The sequence below is a fragment of the Schistocerca nitens genome, chromosome 5, assembly GCF_023898315.1.
Source record: "Schistocerca nitens isolate TAMUIC-IGC-003100 chromosome 5, iqSchNite1.1, whole genome shotgun sequence".
Lineage (NCBI taxonomy): Eukaryota > Metazoa > Arthropoda > Insecta > Orthoptera > Acrididae > Schistocerca > Schistocerca nitens.
Genome location: NC_064618.1, coordinates 634,695,261 through 634,716,717, shown reverse-complemented (window position 1 = coordinate 634,716,717; position 21,457 = coordinate 634,695,261). Strand labels below are relative to the sequence as shown.

General features: G+C 45.2%; 1 protein-coding gene and 1 pseudogene across 2 annotated transcripts in view; one reads left to right on the top strand and one right to left on the bottom strand.

Moving 5' to 3' along the window:
- Positions 1-21,457, bottom strand: part of LOC126259652 (neural proliferation differentiation and control protein 1) — a 1,177,794-nt gene that overhangs the window by 701,465 nt on the left and 454,872 nt on the right. The gene's annotated exons all lie outside the window — the stretch shown is intronic.
- Positions 21,247-21,364, top strand: LOC126261267 (5S ribosomal RNA; annotated as a pseudogene).

Below are 21,457 nucleotides of genomic sequence, written 5' to 3'. Positions count from 1 at the left end.
TGTAGGTTGCAGTAGGTACTTGGAGATGAAGAAGCTTGCTCAGCATAGAGTAGCATAGAGAGCTGCATCAAACCAGTCTCTTGACTGAAGACCACAACAATAACAATTATTCCTAGCTATCAACTTGTTTCCGTTCGAAGGCTGTACAGTCCAGATTCGGTATGCCAATCAGGCAAAATCGCCCTGAGCATTGAAGCAAACATCGCATCGACGCCCCGGATTGAAGATACCTGTTTGGTAAAACACCGTGTCCTGATGCGTGAAGAAGTCCGTAAGTGCCTGCTGCACATCCTCATCCGACAGGGATCGTCGACTCTCAGAGCCTTTTTTAAGTGACTGAAGGCGTGCTAATCGCATTGGCAGCTACCAAGACTACACAGCTGGAGCTCCAGCGCCTCACATTTGAGTTAACGTAACTTCCGAGTTACGACATTTGGGATATAAGAACGTGCGTTATCATGAAACAGCAGAACCCATGCGCACCACTCTACTTTCGACAGACATATTGTCCCAAACACACTCTTCATTCTCCAATGGATGTCTGCAGGTGTTACGTCCTTCAGCAGCCAAGAAAAGAATAATAGTACATTGGCCCTGTTTTGACGCATTAGATAATAACGTCGCCATAGTTGGAGTTTCCGCATTTGCCGTACCCACGTCGGGAAGACACGAATGCCTCGCTGTTTCCTTGCCGACTTGTACAGGTAAGTGCTCATATATCCCTATCAGAGTCGAGCTGCGTTGCGTATACGTCGCATGAACGCCCTCAAACGGAAACTTCTTGATCGCCCCCTTAGAGGTAACTACGTTAATCCTTGGAATACGTGTTTGCATTTGGAAAATCTTAATTTTCTGGATAATTTTCGTAGTTTCAGAAAAAGAATGCAGCATAAAAAAAGTGGATGCCATAATTAAAAAATGGCATAGGAAATTGTGTAAAACTTCTGTTACAGGACTGGCTAGAGATAAAAGTCTTAAAAGTGTCCTAAGGTACGACACACTCTTCTACATGTAAAAGAAATTAGTATAGTCACCAAACTCTAATTCTTAAGAATAAATACGTACTGACAAAAATGTTGTGGGGTGTTGTTTATTGAAATAACCTTGTAGCCAGCCGCGAGTGTTAAATTACGCTGCTGGCCATTAAAATCGCTACATCAGGATTGATATCAAATACCCAAATGCTATACATTGTGCGACTATAGCAGAGCAGGAAATATACACGACTAATTTGTAGATGAGTTGAAGCTATACTGGGTGTGCGAAATTTAGTACACAGAGCCTGGCTCTAAGCCGACTGGTCGTCGAGTTGAAATGAGTTTCGATGACAGATAAGGCTGCTCCAAGTTTTTGCCAGAGTTCATCATTCGTATGAGGAGGCGATGATGGCGAACGGTGACCATGTGTTTTCAATAACTCAGAGATGTGGAGAACGTACTGGCCAAGGCGAAAGTCGAATATCCTTCGTATCGAAGCAGGCCAGGACAGCACGGGCAACAGAGTCTTGCATTGTATTGTTGAAAGATAACGCCCCGAAGAAGGGGCATAGTCATCGTCCTTAAGCCGACACAAATGTAACATAAATAACGTAAACTCCGTCCAGAGGCCCTGGCGGGACCATCGATACCGACCGACCGCCGTGTCATCCATTGCTAACTGTGTCATTGGATGCATGTGGAGGGACGTGGGGTCAGCAAACAGCTCTCCCGAACTTTGCTTTAATCACGGACTACACGAACCAGAGGCGACAGTGTTGTGTATCTAATGTCATTCCCACAAGACCTCACACCAAGTACTCGATCTGTATGATGCAACGCATGGCAACGTCAGGACTCCTCGAGCCCTCCATACACGAATACGTCCATCGTGATGCTGTTCACGAAACTGAGACTCGTCTGAGAAGACGACATGGTGACACTCCTGTGTCCTGTTCTGGGTATACCACTGTTGGTGCGCCTCTCTGCTGGCGTGTCAAGGGAAGCTCCAACAACGGTCTCCGTGCTGCTGCTCCAAAGAAGCTGTGCTCTCTCGGGCGCTAGTTGCATAGCGCCACTGTGATCCAGCGTGGCCTTCAGTATGTTCTCTTGAACCGATCGATTCCGTATTCACACGAGAATCGAGGGATCCTGACAAACACGAACAGCAGTAAAGCTGGACAACAAACCACCGTCCCGATAGAACACGATGCTTCCACAGTCGAACTCCGACATATGCTCGTAGACAATTCGATTTCTTGGGTGAGATATGACACGAATTGACACAAACGGCCAACATTAAAATTTCTTTTCTGAATGAGAAATCCGCTGTTCTTATGCAGACTTTCTACCTGGTCATCTTTATGTTGTCTCAGATTTAAGGGACGGTAGTGTTTGTCGACGGATGATATTAATTTTTAGAAATACATTTCCTAGATTATAGTGAGTGTCACGGGACGTGGATATTCAGTCATGTAGTAACGGGAAGTGAATGGACAACTGGTGTGCACCCTATGGAAATTACACAGTTGATTGTCATTAGACACGCACTAAGCTGATTGTGATATCCTAAATCTACTACAATGGAAGTCGGCACATGTAGTGTACGATTAGCATACCACCCCCGTAGGGAAGGCGTGGGAAAAGTGGCCATGGTAGGCATACAGTGGCTATTGGGGTCCCGGGGGCTATGAGGTGCCAGCATCACCCCGAAAATTCCTCAACGCATTCTCCCTGGAGGGCCCAGTCATTGCGTGAAGCCTAAACTGCTTGCTGTGCCGCTCCTCGGAGTTATAACAACATATTTTCTGGATTTCATTTATGCTGATATGAGGTAGGCGGTGAATTTGTGCATTTATTATTGAGAGGGAATGTCAGTTTTATATATTGAGTCCATAAGACTGGTTCAGTTATTGAAATTTCGGCCGTGCTATTAGAGAGTAAGCAGCTTTCGTGTAAAGGCATCAGTGCAGGCAAAATGGACATCTCGGTGGTGGACTCTGACCACTTTGTGAAGGTGGAAAAAGTAAAAGCAGCGGCCGAAAGACGGGCTCTTGCAACAAGTCCTTATAAGAGTGATCCGGAAGTAACAAATACAGGAAGAGAAGAAAAGAAAGGAGAAACGGAAATCTGCTGAAGAGAGTAAAGACAGTAAAAAGATGAGTGGGAAGAACAGGAAACCCAAGCCTATAAGAGCTCTTTTTGATGACAACAATGAAAAGACGGAATACATGTGCTAAGAAAAAAAATTTCAAATTCGAAGCTAGCGGAACAGTGGATTACGTTTTAATCGCTCGCCTTCTAGGTACAGGAATTCTGCAATTGATATGAGGAACACAGTTTGACTTTTGTTAGTGTAAAGTGTAATTCGAATCATGCTTGACAATTAAATGTATTTAGGTCTTTCTTAAAACTTAGTTCTTTATTTTTTGTGTTTGAAACGATGTGGCCATTGTGCACGCACATATCGAGCAAAGTGACCGTTTTGCCACATTGTGAAAATTGAACTGTTTAAAGAACTTACTTTGATCCTAAGGTGATTGAACTATTCTATACTGATTTCTATGCATTTCCGCCTATTGCTGCTCATCTTAAAAAATAGGAATACTTTAGCCTAGCCTCTTTGTCCGGCTCTCCCCTACATACGATGCGCTGATGTAGTACGCGGAAAGCAAGGCTGTCAGTACTTCTGCCAATGAGCCCTGATATGTCTGATTTTAGCGTCGAAGTCATTATCCGAGATGTTTGTTGCAGCAGTCAGTATGTTTTGTGAATCATTTCGGAGTGTGGCCACTGGGAATTCCGTGAGTAAAGCTTTCCGCGATGCACAGCATCTCACTCGTAACATCTCCCACTGTGATTTGTTAACTGTAAAAACATTAAAGTTGTATGCCAATTGTTGGCATAGAAGGCAACCGCCAGTGCGTTTCCACCACTTCTCTACGCTGGTCTATAGCTCGTTGTCTGTGACAAAATGTCGTCTTCATAGCCAGCGGTTCCCGTGAGCAGAGATGAAACTTAGGGGGAGCCAAATACGGGCTGTATTGTGGCTGATACAAGAGTTCCCATCGACAACGCTGCAGGAACATCTCCATTGCCCTTGCAGAGAGCGGGTGAGAATTGTCGTGAAGATGGAAACGTATAACAGTTATATGATGTGGGCTACATGCCATCAGAAAAAATCTCTCATATTTGGTGAGAGACATTATTTTCTAGGCATCTTTGCGCGCTCAGTGTGCACTCAAAACTGAAAAGAGCGACGTGGTGCGAATGACGGCAATACTAGAGACACTGCTCAACACATTTGTGCAAAGCATCATCGGATTTTCACTGTGGTTTCCATTTTGCGCCCCATCAGACCTTACTTTCCGAATAGCCCTCGTGGATGTCAGGCTAAGATTCGTTTTCAGGATACTGGGAAACTGCAGTTTACCTGCAAAACAGATAGCATACAAAAAGTTGTAAATCTTATACCTGAATACTGGTCAACTGTTTGGGAGCCATACTAAATAGGGCTAACAATGAGTACTGAATATATACAAAGAAGAGCGATGCGAATGGTAAAAAGTCGGATTGAAGGGCGAGAGAGAACAGCAGGAACGCTGAAAAGTGTTAACCGGCATAAACTCCAAGAACGACGTGTATATGTCACAAGAATCTGATTAGAAAACTTCAAGAACTCTCTCTCACGCACTTCACATTAATGTGCGTAGTAGAAATGTGTATATCTATGGCGATGGGTTCCACGTCTCGGTAGGCAACAATTATGACTGTTTTACGGAACTTGACATCTTCGTTGGGCGTCGGAGGGATGGTATTAAAGCCCAGAGGCACTAGAGAACAAATCAACCACATTTTTTTACATTGAAGTGGGAAAAGCCATGGGATAGCGATTTTCATATACACAGACGTCTGTACCATCCCGTGCATAAGGTATAAAAGAGCGGTGTATTGACCCAGCTGTCATATGTACTCAGGTCATTCATATGAAAAGCTTTTTGCAGACGACCGACGCGCCTCCCTTGGCTAACAGAGCGACATAGTCTGTAGCGTCTCTCTTGGACTCGTGACCATATCGGTGGGACCCTAGACAGCTGGTCAGATGAGTCCCGATTTCAGTTGGTAATATTTGATGATAGGGTTCGAGTGTAGCGCCGACTCCACGAAGCGATGGACCGAAGTTGTCAACAAGGCAAGGCACTGTGCAAGCTAGTGCTGACTCGATAATGGTGTGGGCTGTAGTTACATGGAACAGACGGAGTCCTACGGTCAAACTGAACCGACAAGTAACGGGAAATGGTTATGAAACTTCCTGGCAGATTAAAACTGTGTGCCCGACCGAGACTCGAACTCGGGACCTTTGCCTTTCGCGGGCAAGTGCTCTACCAACTGAGCTACCGAAGCACGACTCACGCCCGGTACTCACAGCTTTACTTCTGCCAGTACCTCGTCTCCTACCTTCCAAACTTTACAGAAGCTCTCCTGCGAACCTAGCATAAACACAGTTTTAATCTGCCAGGAAGTTTCGTATCAGCGCACACTCCGCTGCAGAGTGAAAATCTCATTCGGGAAATGGTTATGTTCGTCTACCTGAAGACCATTTTCAGCCATTAATCGACTTCAGTTACCCAGACAACGATAGAATTTTTATGGATGAAAATGTGCCATGTCATTGGGCCACAACTGTTCGTTTGAAGAACATTCTGAACAATTCTTTTAAAGAACTTCTGGACAATTCGAGCGTATAATTTGGCCACCCACATCGCTCGATATGAATCCCATAGAACATTTAAGGGACATAATCCAGAAGTCACTTCGTGCAGAAAGTCATACACACCGGCACCACTTTCGCAGTTGTGGAATGCTAGAAGTAGCATGGCTCAGGAATGCTGCAGGGGACTTCTAATGACTTTTTGAAAAAATGGCTCTGAGCACTATGGGACTTAACATCTGAGGCCATCAGTCCCATAGAGCTTAGAAATACTTAAACCTAATTAACCTAAGGACATCATACACATCCATGCCCGAGGCAGGATTCGAACCTGCGACCGTGGCGGTCGCGCGGTTCCAAACTGAAGCGCATAGAAAAGCTCGGCCGGCTGACTTGTTGACTCCATGCCACATCCGCTTGCTGCGCACTACTCCGGGAAAAACGAGATCCGACACGATATTAGGAGGTATTCCACGACTTTTGTCACCTCAGTGCATCACAAGGGACGAATGAAAGAGGTAAAAGTTAAATGAACAGAGACAAAGGTATCCAGGAGAGATGTAACAATTTGTATGTCTAAAGAAGTTTAGATAACCTAACCATAATACCAACATGCAATAAGAAGTGGGCGGAAATCGAAAATTCAGTGTTAGGAAAGACGAATGGAAGATTTAGATTTCTGACTGGTAAAGAGTAATGCATAAACGGGTGGAAATTGTATACAAGACGGTATTTCTTTTCTGTTCTAGAGTAGTGCTCAAGCATTTTGTATCATTATCAGGCAAGCGTGAGAGAAGACATCGAATTGAAAGCGGCGCTTTTAGGCTCGTAATAGGTTGCTGTCGCCCATATGAGTGTGTAACAGGAATGCTCGCTGAGCTTAACTGGGTACCTTTGGAAGAAAGACGACCTAATCCTCGCAAAACCTTGCAGGGTAAATTCAGAGAGCAAGTATTCTATTAAAGAATATCTATTATCATCATGTGCCTCACGTACACAGGGATATTTTTTCCTCGTTAAAGACGCGAGTGTAACAGAATAGAAAATCGCTAATAGTTGTTGGAAACACCCTGGGCTACGCATTATACAGAGCCTTTGGAAGTAAATGCGTAGGTGAAGGTGCATATGGTCCACTGTTTCCCACATACTGAATACACTGCTCTTGAACGCCGCATTAGCAACAAGACCACAACTAGTGTGATTGAGCGCGCTACACTATGCAAGTGAAATTGCCTCTCCACATATGTATCTGGCAGGTCACCTCACTGCAGCCCACACTGCAACATGCATCCCGCTAACAGCATTACGCGTCCCATTATCCCTGATTGGATATTGTAAAGTTTGCGCAAAGTAATTACCTCCGTTCGCCTCTTCTGAGCTCCGTACAGCCTTGAGCTCGGTCATATTACCCGAGCTGTTCTCGGGAGTGGTATTCACCTCCCTCATATACAGCGTGTTAAAAAGAAGTATCAAATACTTTGAGAGGTCGTGGTACTCATCGAAACAAGAAAAGTAAGTCCAATAAACATGCGTTCGGAAACGCATACTTTCCGGGATAAACAGTGGTCATAGCAAGGCCTGCGCGATGCTTGGTTTCGGATATTAGGTCAGTAGTTGCGTTGACGCTTCGTCAGATGTGTCGGCAGGGTATTATGATGTCTTACACACAATATTTTACCTACCATTGGGTGGTCTGCAGTCAGTTGTGTGATTCGAGTAGTGTTGTAGGCTACGTAAACTATCGTCATGTTTGTGTGCCTTGTTGTACAGTACTGTCAACCCTGGGTACGTATCACCATGTTTTACCTTCTTCCAAGCGCGGATTCACTTGTGAGTTTATAGTTATTGCGCTGTTTGTACGTACAAATGACGCAGTACATTTACATTTCCTCTCTGCCACAACTTGTTAGCAATGGAAGCCTACTATTGGAGAAGTAAAAATGATCGTATGGCATTCTTTGCCGGGAGGCTCCAGACGGGGGATTTCGGCCACCGTATTGCAAGTCCTTTTTAGGTGACGCCACATCGGCGACTTGCGAGTCAATGATGATGAAAATGATGATGAACGGGACACACAACACCCAGTCCCCTTCCGGGAATCGAACCCGGGCCCCCTTCGTGGTAGACGGACGTCACATGACATCCGTTACACTTCGTTTGTTGATCCTTCCACTCAGTTTTTCTTATTACAGAGGCCAACCAGCTCTCTGACCGAACACGCTGAGCTACCGTGCCGGCTCTACGGGGGCGGACTATTAGATAAGTGAAATGGCGGATATGACACTCCGCTATGGTTTAGCAAATGGACGTAGAGTGCGAACTCGTGCCCCTAGCGCTGAAAAATCCACAGCGCAGAGAGCCCTCTGATAATCCGTTCCGCTGACTTTTCCAGCATCTGAGGGACACAGGTACCCTTGCACGTCGCAAGACTAACAGTGGAAGGCACCACGCAGTCCGCACGCCTCACATGGAGGAGCGTGTGCCACGTTCGGTCGAAGAAACCCCTGCGACCAGCGTGCGACGATTAGCGGCAGCAGGAGGCTGTCTCACTTTCTTATCTGGGTGTTACTTCGTGAATAATTGCTGCTGTACCAATATCAGTTACAGCGCGTTTAGGCCCTATGGTCACAGGATCATTAAGGCAGCGGCGGTTCTGTCAACGGCTGGCGCAGAAGTGTGCTGTAGATCCACTGTTCAAGTGCAAGATTTTATCTCACAACAGATGGTGTTTTGAATTTCCATAACAAGGATGTATGGGCAGATGTAAATCCACAAGCAATTGAGGAAAGAGGGCATCAACACCGATCAATCAACGTACGGGCATGCATACTTGCCGACAGACTAATACCTGCTACCACAAAGGTTAACTGTGGCGCATTACAGTATATGGACTTCTCATTAATGATTGCCTATCTTCCTGGAGACTGTGCCATTGCAACAACGAATACAAGTGTGATTCATGCATGATGGCGCACCAGCACACTTTCGTCACAATGTGTGCGAACATCTGACACAGATATTTCGCAGAACTGCTGGATTGGTCTGGAGGGGGGGGGGGGGGGAGGGGCATATCTCGGCCTGCTCGTTCCCCAAACCTCAGTCCCCTCGACCTTTGATTATGGCGACACTTTAAAGAAATGGTTTAAGCCACGCCAACCAACGATGTGCGGACACCAAAGGGTCGCCTCTTCAATGTGTGCCAGCAGGTACAACAACAACCGGGTGTACTTCAAAGGGTGCGTCATTCTTTAGCTTCATTCTTTACGCCGGAGGGCAGAGGGGTGCATTGTCATAAATGTACGCCACGTTGAACACCTCATGTAAACAAGCGTTTATCGCAGAAAGAATGCATTTGCGGCCTAATGTTTATTGGACTTATCTCAGAAAGTATGCGCGGCTCCCCCCGCCGGAGGTCCGTGTCCTCCCTTTGGCATGGGTGTGTGTGTTGTCCTTAGCATAAGTAAGATTAAGTTAGATTAAATAGTGTGTAAGCTTAGGGAGCGATGACCTCAGCAGTTTGGTCCTATAACACCTTACCACAAACTTCCAGTTTTTCCAGATTCATGTCTATTGGACTTATTTTTCTTGTTTCAATGAGAACACCCTGTATTTTAGCCTAAAAACGAGTTCCTCCGGTTTCGCAGCGGCGTGATCTACAACTCATACAGAAAAGACGCCTCAAAGCCACCACAAACAATTAATAATTTTTGGTTAATTTTCGTTTTATTACAATCGTAAACAGACTTCATGCTCACAGATATTACCAGTATAACATGAGAGGACGGTTCTTTGGTATCAAAACGTGGCCGAGCGGTTCTAAGCGCTTCAGTCTGGAACAGCATGACCGCTACGGTCGCAGGTTCGAATCCTGCCTCGGGCATGGATGTGTGTGATGTCCTTAGGTTACTTAGGTTTAAGTAGTTCTAAGTTCTAGGGGACTGATGACATCAAATGTTAAGTCCCATAGTGCTCAGAGCCATTTGAACATCAACACAATGTGGTTCAAATGGCTCTGAGCACTATGGGACTCAACTGCTGAGGTCATTAGTCCCCTAGAACTTAGAACTAGTTAAACCTAACTAACCTAAGGACATCACAAACATCCATGCCCGAGGCAGGATTCGAACCTGCGACCGTAGCGGTCTTGCGGTTCCAGACTGCAGCGCCTTTAACCGCACGGCCACTTCGGCCGGCTCAACACAATGTGACTAGACTAAACATGAAAAGCGTTTTATATTAATTTGAAATCTCGAGATTTCCTGAAATATCCTATTGTAGATTGTTGATCAGGAAGAGGCAACAGCTATGTAATGATGGACAGTAACCTACATTTCCTACAAGTAAAAATATTGCATTCATTATTCTTGAAGTGTCAAGGGATTTTCAGTCTAAATAAGATCAAATTTATCTAGTCTACATTGTGTCTTTAGGTGTGAGAAGTGTATTTTTTTTTTGTGATAACCGTTTATGCCTATTAATGATAACTGCTGTGCTGGATACCATTCTGGATTTTGAAAACCAATATTTTCAGTAAAAGTCATTTTGCTATATATTTGCTTATTGTCAGTTGCTGAGAGGAATATTAACTAAGTCTGGAGTGGTGAAAGTCTGTGTTTGGGTGAGAGTATCGAGTTTTGTTGTCACCGAATACTAAATATTCCGTTTCTAAGGATCCCCTGTGCCAAGAATCGTTGTTTTACAGTATAGTTCAGTTTGTTGACATCAGATGAACAAGGTACGAGGTCCCATTGTACAGCGCAAAAGTGGCGCTGCGTGAATGTCGAGAAGTTATAAACGGTGGAACTCCATAAACCCATAAACACGTATGCAAGGCCTGTTTACTCGAAAATTCATTACATATTTCAATAAGTTTAACGAAGTTAAGATAACACAGCACTAGAGGACACACAGAAGAATGGATGTCGCGTTCGTAGTCGGGGGTACGGCGGTTTAGATATGTGTAACGGGCGATCAAAACGTTTCCGTTCGAAGGCCGTACAGTCCAGAATCGGCCCGCTAGTCTGGCGAAATAGTCGTGAGCACTAAGGCAGTCATCCAACGGACGCACCAAATTGAAGATACTCGTTTGGCAAAACACCGTGTCCTGTTGCGTCCGTAACTGAAAGCTGCACATCCTTGTCCGACGGAAATCGTTCCTCCAAGGCCAATTGTAAGGGACCGAAGGCGTGATAATCGCATGTGGTCAGATCAGGACTAAGGGGCTGGTGCTCTTGTGTCTCCCAGTTGGGTTGGCGTAGCCTGTGCGTCACGACGTTTCCGACTTGGGGACTTCGGTTGTCGTGAAGCAGCAGCACTGAATACGGCGTACCATGCCAGAGCGGTGGTTTCCGATAGACATGCTGTTCCGTAGACATTCTTCATTCTCCAATGGATGTCTAGCGGTGTTGGTCCTTCGGTAGCCAAGAAAGTTTTTCCTGTTTGGAAGAATTTGGTACTAACGCCACCACAGTTCACATTTCCGCATTTCCCGTAGGCACGTCGGAAACACACGAATGCCAGTCTAATCCCTTGCCTACATGTCGGTGATTATATACCCACATCGGAAACGCCTTACTTTGCATACACGGCGCAGCAACGCGCTCAACTGGATCACCCCTTATAAATCGCTAAAGGCGAATGCCGGCACATTTCCTTTGAAAGGGCACGACCGATTTCCTTCTTTATCCTTTCCCAGTCAGAGCTTACGCTCCGTCGTTTACGTCGAACACATGTGCAGACCTATAGACCTATATCTCTAACGTCGATCAGTTGTAGAATTTTGGAACACGTATTATTTTCGAGTATAATGACTTTTCTGGAGACTAGAAATCTACTCTGTAGGAATCAGCATGGGTTTCGAAAAAGACGATCGTGTCAAACCCAGCTCGCGCAATTCGTCCATGAGACTCAGAAGGCCATACACACGGGTTCCCAGGCAGATGCCGTGTTTCTTGACTTCCGCAACGCGTTCGATATAGTTCCCCACAGTCGTTTAATGAACAAAGTAAGAGCATATGGACTATCAGACCAATTGTGTGATTGGATTGAAGAGTTCCTAGATAACAGAACGCAGCATGTCATTCTCAATGGAGAGAAGTCTTCCGAAGTAAGAGTGATTTCAGGTGTGCCGCAGGGGAGTGTCGTAGGACCGTTGCTATTCACAATATATATAAATGACCTTGTGGATGACATCGGAAGTTCACTGAGGCCATTTGCAGATGATGCTGTAGTATATCGAGAGGTTTGCAACAATAGAAAATTGTACTGAAATGCAGAAGGATCTGCAACGAATTGACGCATGGTGCAGGTAATGGCAATTGAATCTCAATGTAGACGAGTGTAATGTGCTGCGAATACATGGAAAGAAAGATCCTTTGACATTTAGCTACAATATAGCAGGCCAGGAACTGGAGGCAGTTAATTCCATAAATTATCTGGGAGTAGGCATTAGGAGCGATTTAAAATGGAATGACCATATAAAATTAAACGTCGGTAAAGCAGATGCCAGACTGAGATTCATTAGAAGAATCCTAACGAAATGCAGTCCGAAAACAAAGGAAGTCGGTTACAGTACGCTTGTTCGCCCACTGCTTGAATAGTGCCCACTAGTGTGGGATCCGTACCCGATAGGGTTGATAGAAGAGATAGAGAAGATGCAACGAAGAGCAGCGCTCTTCGTTACAGGATCATTTAGCAATCGCGAAAGCGTTACGGAAATGATAGAAAAATTCCAGTGGAAGACTCTGCAGGAGAGACGCTCAGTAGCTCGGTACGGGCTTTTGTTGGAGTTCCGAGAACATACCTTCACCGTGGAGTCAAGCAGTATATTGATCCCTCCTACGTATATCTCGCGAAGAGACCATGAGGATAAAATCAGAGAGATTAGAGCCCACACAGAGGCATACCGACAATCTTTCTTTCCACGAACAATACGAGACTGGAATAGAAGGGAGAACCGATAGAGGTACTGAAGGTATCCTCCGCCACACACCGTCAGGTGGCTTGCGGAGTATGGATGTAGATGTAGATGTAGACCTCGACGGGACGTTAAACCCTAATCTTCTTTATTTCGTGTTCTGCCCGTATTTTTATGTCAAGAAATTGTCCTCCCATGTTATGTTGATGTAATTCGTCGACTTAATGAAGTTTTAAAACCGTAAATAATCGGAAATTCAAGAAAATTATTAGTGTAACACTTAGTGGCCCTTTTTAAGAAGCCTTATCTGAATATTTTAAGAGCTGTGGAGCACTGCCTGCAAAAACTTGCTTACATGACCATGTGCTATACCTACATCTGTTCGTGTCTTTATTCTTTGATCAAAGACCTCTACTTTCAATAAAATTGTGAATATGTTCAACCTCTAAGTAGATTATCGGCAGAGTGAGAACACGGCAGCATGACTGGAATCTCTCAAGGCTCAATATACGTATAGTGAGGGTTAGCGAAGTGAAATGGAAAAAAGTTCAGGATTTCTGATCAGATGAATACAGAGTAGTATCAACAGCATTAGGAAATGGTATAGCAGGATTATGATTCGTTATGAATAAGAAAGTAGGGCAGACAGTGAGTTATTGTGTACAGTTCAGTGGTACGATTGCCCTCGTCACAATCGACACCAAACCAGCAGCAACAACCGTGGTTCAGGTAAACACCCCGACGTCACAAGCAGAAGATGAAGAGATACAAAAAATATGTGAGGGTCCTGGACAGTAATTCAGTATGGAAAAGGGATGATTATCTAATACTCATGGGGGATTGGAATGCGATAGCAAGGGATGGAATAGAAGGCAGAGATATGGGCTCAATAGTAGAAGTGAGAGAGGGGAATGAACGACTTACTTCTGCAACAAATTTCAACTAGTAATAGCGGATACACTGTTCAGAAACCATAAGAGGAAGAGGTATACTTGGAAAAGACCCGGAAACACGTGAATATTCCAGCTGGATTTATTCATCGTCACACAGAGATACCGAAATCAGACACTCGATTCTTAGGTGCACTCAAGAGCAGATATACAGAAGATTCGTATCACAATTTACTAATGATGAAGAGCATACTTTAGTTTAAATGAATCGTTCGCAAGAATCAATGTAAAAAGAAGTGGGATACTGAAATTCTGAGGAATGATGAAACGTATTAGAAGTTATTTAAGGCGGTAGGTACTGCGATAATGAATACCACGTTGTCGATTCCAAACAACTGGCGGCATGCATGCACGCGTCGTTGTTTTTGTTCAGAAGTAAAGGTTTGTGGAACAAACTGAACACAATTTCCTCTTCTTCAAAACATTCTGGTGAATGTCTTGAAGACTTGATCTAGTGGAGTTCAGTTCGTTGTTCCATTGCGATCTGTGACACAACAACGCTGACGCATTACGACTGCACATCCACTACTTAACAGTGCCTGCTCACAACCGACTGGTCGAATGCACGTTTGATTTTTTATACACTACTGGCCATTAAAATTGCTACACCAAGAAGAAATGCAGATGATAAACGGGTATTCATTGGACAAATATATTGTACTAGAACTGACATGTGATTACATTTTCACACAATTTGGGTGCATAGATCCTGAGAAGTCAGTACCCACAACAACCACCTCTGGCCGGAATAACGGCCTTCATACGCCTGGGCATTGAGTCAAACAGAGCTTGGATGGCGTGTACAGGTACAGCTGCACATGCAGTTTCAACACGATACCACAGTTCATCAAGAGTATTGACTGGCGTATTGTGACGAGCCAGTTGCTCGGCCACCATTGACCAGGCGTTTTCAATTGGTGAGAGATCTGGAGAATGTGCTGGCTAGGGCAGCAGTCGAACATTTCTGTATCCAGAAAGGCCCGTACAGGACCTGCAACATGCCGTCGTACATTATCCTGCTGAAATGTAGGGTTTCACAGGGATCGAATGAAGGGTAGAGCCACGGGTCGTAACACATCTGAAATGTAGCGTCCACTGTTCAAAGTGGCGTCAATGCGGACAAGAGATGACCGAGACGTGTAATCAATGGCACTCCACATCATCACGCCGGGTGATACGCCAGTAAGGCGATGACGAATACACGCTTCCAATGTGAGTTCACCGCGATGTCGCCAAATACGGATGCGACCATCATGATGCTGTAAACAGAAGCTGGATTCAGCCAAAAAAATGACGTGTTGCCATTCGTGCACCCAGGTTCGTCGTTGAGTACACCATCGCAGGTGCTCCTGTCTGTGATGCAGAGTCAAGGTTAACCGCAGCCATGGTCTCCGAGCTGATAGTCAATGCTGCTGCAAACGTCGTCGATCTGTTCTTGCAGATGTTTGTTGTCTTGCAAACGTCCCCAACTGTTGACTCAGGGATCGAGACGTGGCTGCACGATCCGTTACAGCCATGCGGATAAGATACCTGTCATCTCGAGTGCTAGTGATACGAGGCTGTTGGGATCCAGCACGGTGTTCCGTATTACCTTCCTGAACACACCGATTCCATATTCTGCTAATAGTCATTGGATATAGACCAACGCGAGCAGCAATGTCGCGATACGATAAACCGCAATCGCGATAGGCTACAATCCGACCTTTATTAAAGTCGGAAACGTGATGGTACGCATTTCTCCTCCTTACACGAGGCATCACAACAACGTTTCATCAGGCAACACCGGTCAACTGCTGTTTACGTATGAGAAATCGGTTGTAAACTTTCCTCATTTCAGCACGTTGTAGGTGTCACCACCTGCGTCAACCTTGTGTGAATGTTCTGAAAAGCTAATCACTTGCATATCACAGCATCTTCTTCCTGTCGGTTAAATTTCGCGTCTGTAGCACGTCATTTCGTGATGTAGCAATTTTAATGGCCAGTGGTGTAGCTGATAGTGCAAGCTGTCACTATAGATCCTGGGACAAAGTGTCTTACACACCAGGAATAAAATTAGTCTCAGAAGTTTTTGGACGGACGGTGTATTCTGTACCTACATCCATTCGCAACAATCCACTGTGAAGCGCGTGGGAGATGGTACCTCCTATTGTACCAGTTCTGAGGGCTTCATCCCGTTTCATTCACGAATGGAGCGCGGAAAGAATTATTGCTTGACTGCCTCTGTGCGCGTCCTGTAATACTGTGGGGTGGGGGAGGAAGAGAGGAATGGAAACTGGGACACCCCGCCCGCAAGAACTCAACATCGGGTCCACGTTTGTAGGAGAGTGGGAAGCAGAAGGGAAGAAGGATGGGATGGCCAGGGAGAGAGGAGGGTGTTGATAAAGATGAGGGAAAGGAGGGCAGACACATAGTCGGTCACTGGCCAGCCACCGTGCTCTCGGCCGTTGTATAATACTAGTAGATACGACCCCTGGGGCTTGGCGAGGATTTGGCAGAGCTCAGAGCTCAGAACTCGGCGCGCAGAGTCCGCGGGGATCCCCCGGGCCGTTCCGCGCTTTAACTGCGCACAATCAAGACAAATGACGGCGCACCGGCCAGCGCGCGGCGCCGCGTGGACACAAGGCTCAGTCCCCAGGTCAGGCAGGCAGATCCTGATCCTACCGTTACCGGCGCTAATCGCAGGCTCAGGGCCGAACGCGCGCAGCTTCGCCTCGCCTCATACGGACTAACGATCGCTGAAGCTCACGACGCTGAAAGCTGCCCGCGCTGCGTGGTCAGCAATCTAACCGGCTGCTGGAGGGCGCTCTTCTAAATGACACCTGCCGCCACCCGCCATCAAATAACTCGTTCACGAGGGCTGTAAAACTTTGAAGACTTCCGGCTGTAGAGTCACCAATAATTGCCATCTCTCACGCTTGAGCCACGATAGAAACCTTCAGCCCCCGACATATCTATTCCGTAGAGGTTCTATAGATAAAGTTAAGCAAATAAGAACTCACACAGAGGAGGAGGACTTATTCTCTCCATTTTGCACCCATGAATGGTTCAAATGGCTCTGAGCACTATGGGACTTAACATCTGAGGTGATCAGTCACAACTTAGAACTACTTAAACCTAACTAACCTAAGGACATCACACACATCCTTGCCCGAGGCAGGATTCGAACCTGCGACCGTAGCAGTCGCGCGATTCCGGACTGAAGCGCCTAGAACCGCTCGGCCACCGCGGCCGGCTGCACCCATGAATGGCACACGCAAAAATACAGACACATTGATTTGATAAAAAGTGAATGTTTGTGGTAGTTTCTTTTCTTTTTGCATTCAACATTATTGGTATTTACAAAAGATTTCAACAAAATTATTGAATAATGCATACCAGAATACGAAAAGCCGTATCGAAGTAATTCTGTATGCAATTCCCGTCTTGCAACCGTCCATTTCCCGTCTTGCAACCGTCCATTTCAATATCTTTCAGATATATATATATATATATATATATATATATATATATATATATATATATATATATATTGTTATTCAGAATACAGGGCCGAAGGGCAGCGCTGCTGTCCTTATAAAATTTACCAGATATTATTACTTCTGTTGAGAGGTTCCATTTGGTTCATGGTTCATTATTTAATTAATATTATTGTGTGGTTTTTGGTCAATTTTCATTCCTTAATTTTTGTGGGGAGTTTACGCATGGTTCCATTTCTATTTTCATTTAACAAAATTTCGTGTGGAGAGGTTACACTTGGCACCATTACAAATTAACATTTATAATTTTTTGTGGGGAGGTTACACTCCGTGGAAATAGACTAGTTCTGTGGCGGTAGGATCCATGAGTGTTCAGGCAACGTGGTGTATTAGTGTACGAAGCTTCACATTTTCGCTGGTGATTGGAGGATTGCTATTGTATTAACAGCCATAGGCATAGGAACAGGGCGTACAAAAATATGTGCGACTCTTCTGTAAGCTACTGTTGGTGTAGATGTATTCGTGGACGTTCGTAGGAGGTGTCTCGACCTGGAGCTCTGAGAATATATTTAAGATGCATCGGAGAGACGATGTGCTGTGTACGAACCGCCATCAAAGACTCTTCCACGTCCCCATATGGATGCCTGGATGCCTCTAAGGACCACGCCTCGGCGTCAATAGTGATGCTTAGGCATGCCACAGGGCGCTCCCTACATCGTCGCGAAATGTGTGTGGCGGATGTGAAACTTAAACTAGTCCTAACACCTGTTCCTCTGAACCTACGCTATTCAGATGTAATCCTACGCGGCAGGTGTAGTGAGAAGCCGAGGCGGTTAAAAATAACAGTGAATGCTTGAGTGCGTTTGATAAACAATGTTCATTTATTTGGACGTGTCAATGCTTTACACGACCAGCCAGGATGGCTGCGACCACAGAGGTCACGTGACTACCGCACGCAGTACCTCCTTCGACACTAAGGAGCACACATGCACATGTACCTCAGGACCTCGCATTATAAATGAAATGAAACGAAATGGTCGTATGGCACTTTGGCTGAGGTAGTTCGGCTGCATAGTGCCAGTCTTTCTACGACTCTTCGGCGACTTGTGCGTCGATGACGATCAGATGAAATGATGAGAACAACGCTAACGACCAGGCTCCTAGCGGAGAACATCTCCGACACTGCTGGGATCTAACCCAGGACCCCACTATCTAGAGGCAGCGACGCTAAGCACCCGACAAGAAGCTGCCGAAACTCACACTACAGATTAAGTGCCTATCATCTAATCATCACCGCAACGTAAAGTTTCTCTTATTTAGTACTCTAGTTGTGCCCGTCCACGAAACAAAAACATTCGCAAACTCCTCCTCTGACGCTGCTTTCAGCTTCCTGCGCACAATTTCAAGTCCTGTTCTTTTTCTAAAGAACTTGAAGGACTCATTTTTATTAACGTCATAACTATTTCCGTAAACACATACGGCCAGTAACTTTCTGTCAAACAGCAACGTACTTATGTTTCTTTCTCTTTCGTTTCTCAGTCAGACATGGCACCTCCTTTAATCCCTTCCTTCGTTGCTTTTGTTCTACATCTTTCTCCTCTAATTCTCCCTCCGCCAGTGGGCTAAGTTTAAAGCTACCTGCCTGAAATTAGCGTTTCTTGTCTTGAAATAAGACAGTCTTGGTTGCAAAATTTTATATTTATTAATTGGCAATGACGCGTTACGTCCTTGCAGGGTACCTTCAGATTAACCTAGGGATGTAAAATAACATTGTGAGGCATAGTTACTTTAAAAATGGTGGGACGGGAAAAGTATGAGAAAAATTTCCAGGCTGTGTAGCCGTCTCTACAGCTAACAATAACTGTGAAGAAGTAAATCGGTGAGCCAACATACGCCCGTTAACGGCAGCGTTTGGGATTACGACAAAACGTTGTCCTATCGTCATTAGGCAAATAAAAGCAAAAGGGACCTGAAACAGGGAATAAAATGGCAAAATATAACTACTATATCTACTGGAAAGAGGAACTATGGTAGACCAAGAAAAACATTTAAATGAGCTGACTTACCTTGTGTTCTCGACCGCATTGTATTTACATTTCGTCCGCTGTACAAACGCTCCATGCTGTGTACGCCGGAATGCGGTTGGCTCCGTAGTATGTAAGCTCTTTTAAATATATTTTCGTTGCATTAAAGGACGGGCGTTGGCCCATCACATTATTTCTTCACAGTTATTCTCAGCTGTAGAGACGGCTACACGGCCTGAAACTTTCCTTCATACTTCTCCCATCTCCACGCCTTTAATGTATCTATGCTTCACAATATTATTTTACACCCCTAGGTTACGCTGCTGCTACGGTCGCAGGTTCGAATCCTGCCTCGGGCAGGATGTGTGTGATGTCCTTAGGTTAGTGAGGTTTAAGTAGTTCTAAGTCTAGGGGAATTATGACCTCAGATGTTAAGTCCCATAGTGCTCAGAGCCATTTGAACACCCCTAGGTTAATCTTCATATGCCCACAAGGGCGAGATGCGTCATTGCCAATAAACAGTCAAAAAATTTGCAACCAAGGCTCTTATGTCACGAAATTCATAACCGGTTGCTGTACCAGAAACCCAGCAAGGAATGGAACCAATTACAGTCTTTCTTGTTCCACGTGTGCGCGTGGACCCTGTTTCCGTCCTCTGCGTGAGCTTCCTGCCACGTTCACCCGAACCACCTGGGAGATAAACACAGGTGCGCTCCATCGTGGACGAGCGACACTCCCCACCTCATGTAAGGAAGCAAGATTAGGGTGGAGCGTCTCGTCAACGGCGAGGTAATTAGAGAAGGAACACAAACTCAAGTTGGATAGGACGGGGAAGGAAATCGGCTGTGTCCTTTTAAAGGAACCATCCCAGCATTCGTCTTAAGAGATTTGGTGAAATTACGGGAATCGTAAATCTGGATGGCCGGATAGAAAGAACGGCAAGGTACAAGACACAGGCTACCATAAGTCATGGTTTATTCCCGTTCCACTCGTGTACAGAAGACGGGAAGAATGCCTAGATGTATCTGTGTACGCTGAATTAGACCAGCCTTGTCTTGCAGGTTCTTACGGGAGCGATACGCGGGTGGCTGTAACATTATCCTACATTCCGCATTTACTACCCGTCTTCGAAACTTCGCAAGTAGACTTTGGCGGGATAGGTGAAGTCTGTCCTCAAGGCACCTGTCAGCTCGTATTTTTCAGCTCGTCTTTGACGTTCTCCCTTGGGTCAAACAAACCTGTGACCATTTGTGTTACCCTTCGCTGTAAACGTTCAATACTCATGCTTGTCTTATTCGGTATGTCTCTCACACACTCGAGAGGGTGAGTCGCAAGGTATTTTGCAAACAATCTTCTCTTGTAAACCATCTTATTTGTAGGCTGACTGCATTTTCCCAGATATCCTAGCGATGAACATATGTCTGCCATGTGGTTTACCTGCTACTGAGCTCATGCGACAGTCCCAACACATAATTACATCCATATACTTGTATGAGTTGACTAACTCCTACTGCAGATCATTCACGCTGTACTTGAGTCCAATGTCTTACCACGACGCTATTTAACTCGCTCAACAAAGTCAACCCTTTAGGAATTGACACGTATGGGGCTGTAGTATATCCCCAAAGCCATAATTTAAAGTAGGTTTTTTAAACTTTGTTAGTAGGCTTTCTCGATATAGTTTCCGTCTGCCTTCAAGAATCTGTCACATCAATTTCTTCGGCATCTCTGTGACAGCCTCCCGCGGGTGAAATAAACCTGTGACCATTCGCGCTGTCCTGCCCTGCATGCGTTTAGTATCTCCTGTTAGTGCTCTTTGGCACGGATCTCACACTTAAGCAGTATTCTAGGGTGGGTCACAAGAATGATTTTTAAGGAATCTCCTTTCTAGACTGATTTCACTTTCATAGTATTCTACCAACAAACCGTAGTCTACCACCTGCTTCACCCACGACTGGGTCTGTGTGATGATTCCATTTCATAACCCGATCAAGTGTTACACCTAGCTGCTTGTATGAGTTGACTGGTTCAAACTGTGACTCATGGATATTGTAGTCATAGGATACTATGTTTCTTTCTTTCATGAATTGCACAATTTTAATTTTCTAAACATTTAAAGTCAGTTTACTATTTTTGCACCACTTGGAAATCTTTTCAGGGTCTGATTCAATATTTGTACAGCTTTGTTCAGACTAGGCAACGACCTTGCCGCAGTGGAAACACCAGTTTCCGTCAGATCACCGAAGTTAAGCGCTGTCGGGCGTGGCTGGCACTTGGATGGGTGACCGTCCCAGCCGCCATGTGCTGTTGCCATTTTTCGGGGTGCACTCAGCCTCGTAATGCCAATTAACGACCTACTCGACCGAATAGTAGCGGCTCCGGTCAAAGAAAACCATCATAACGACC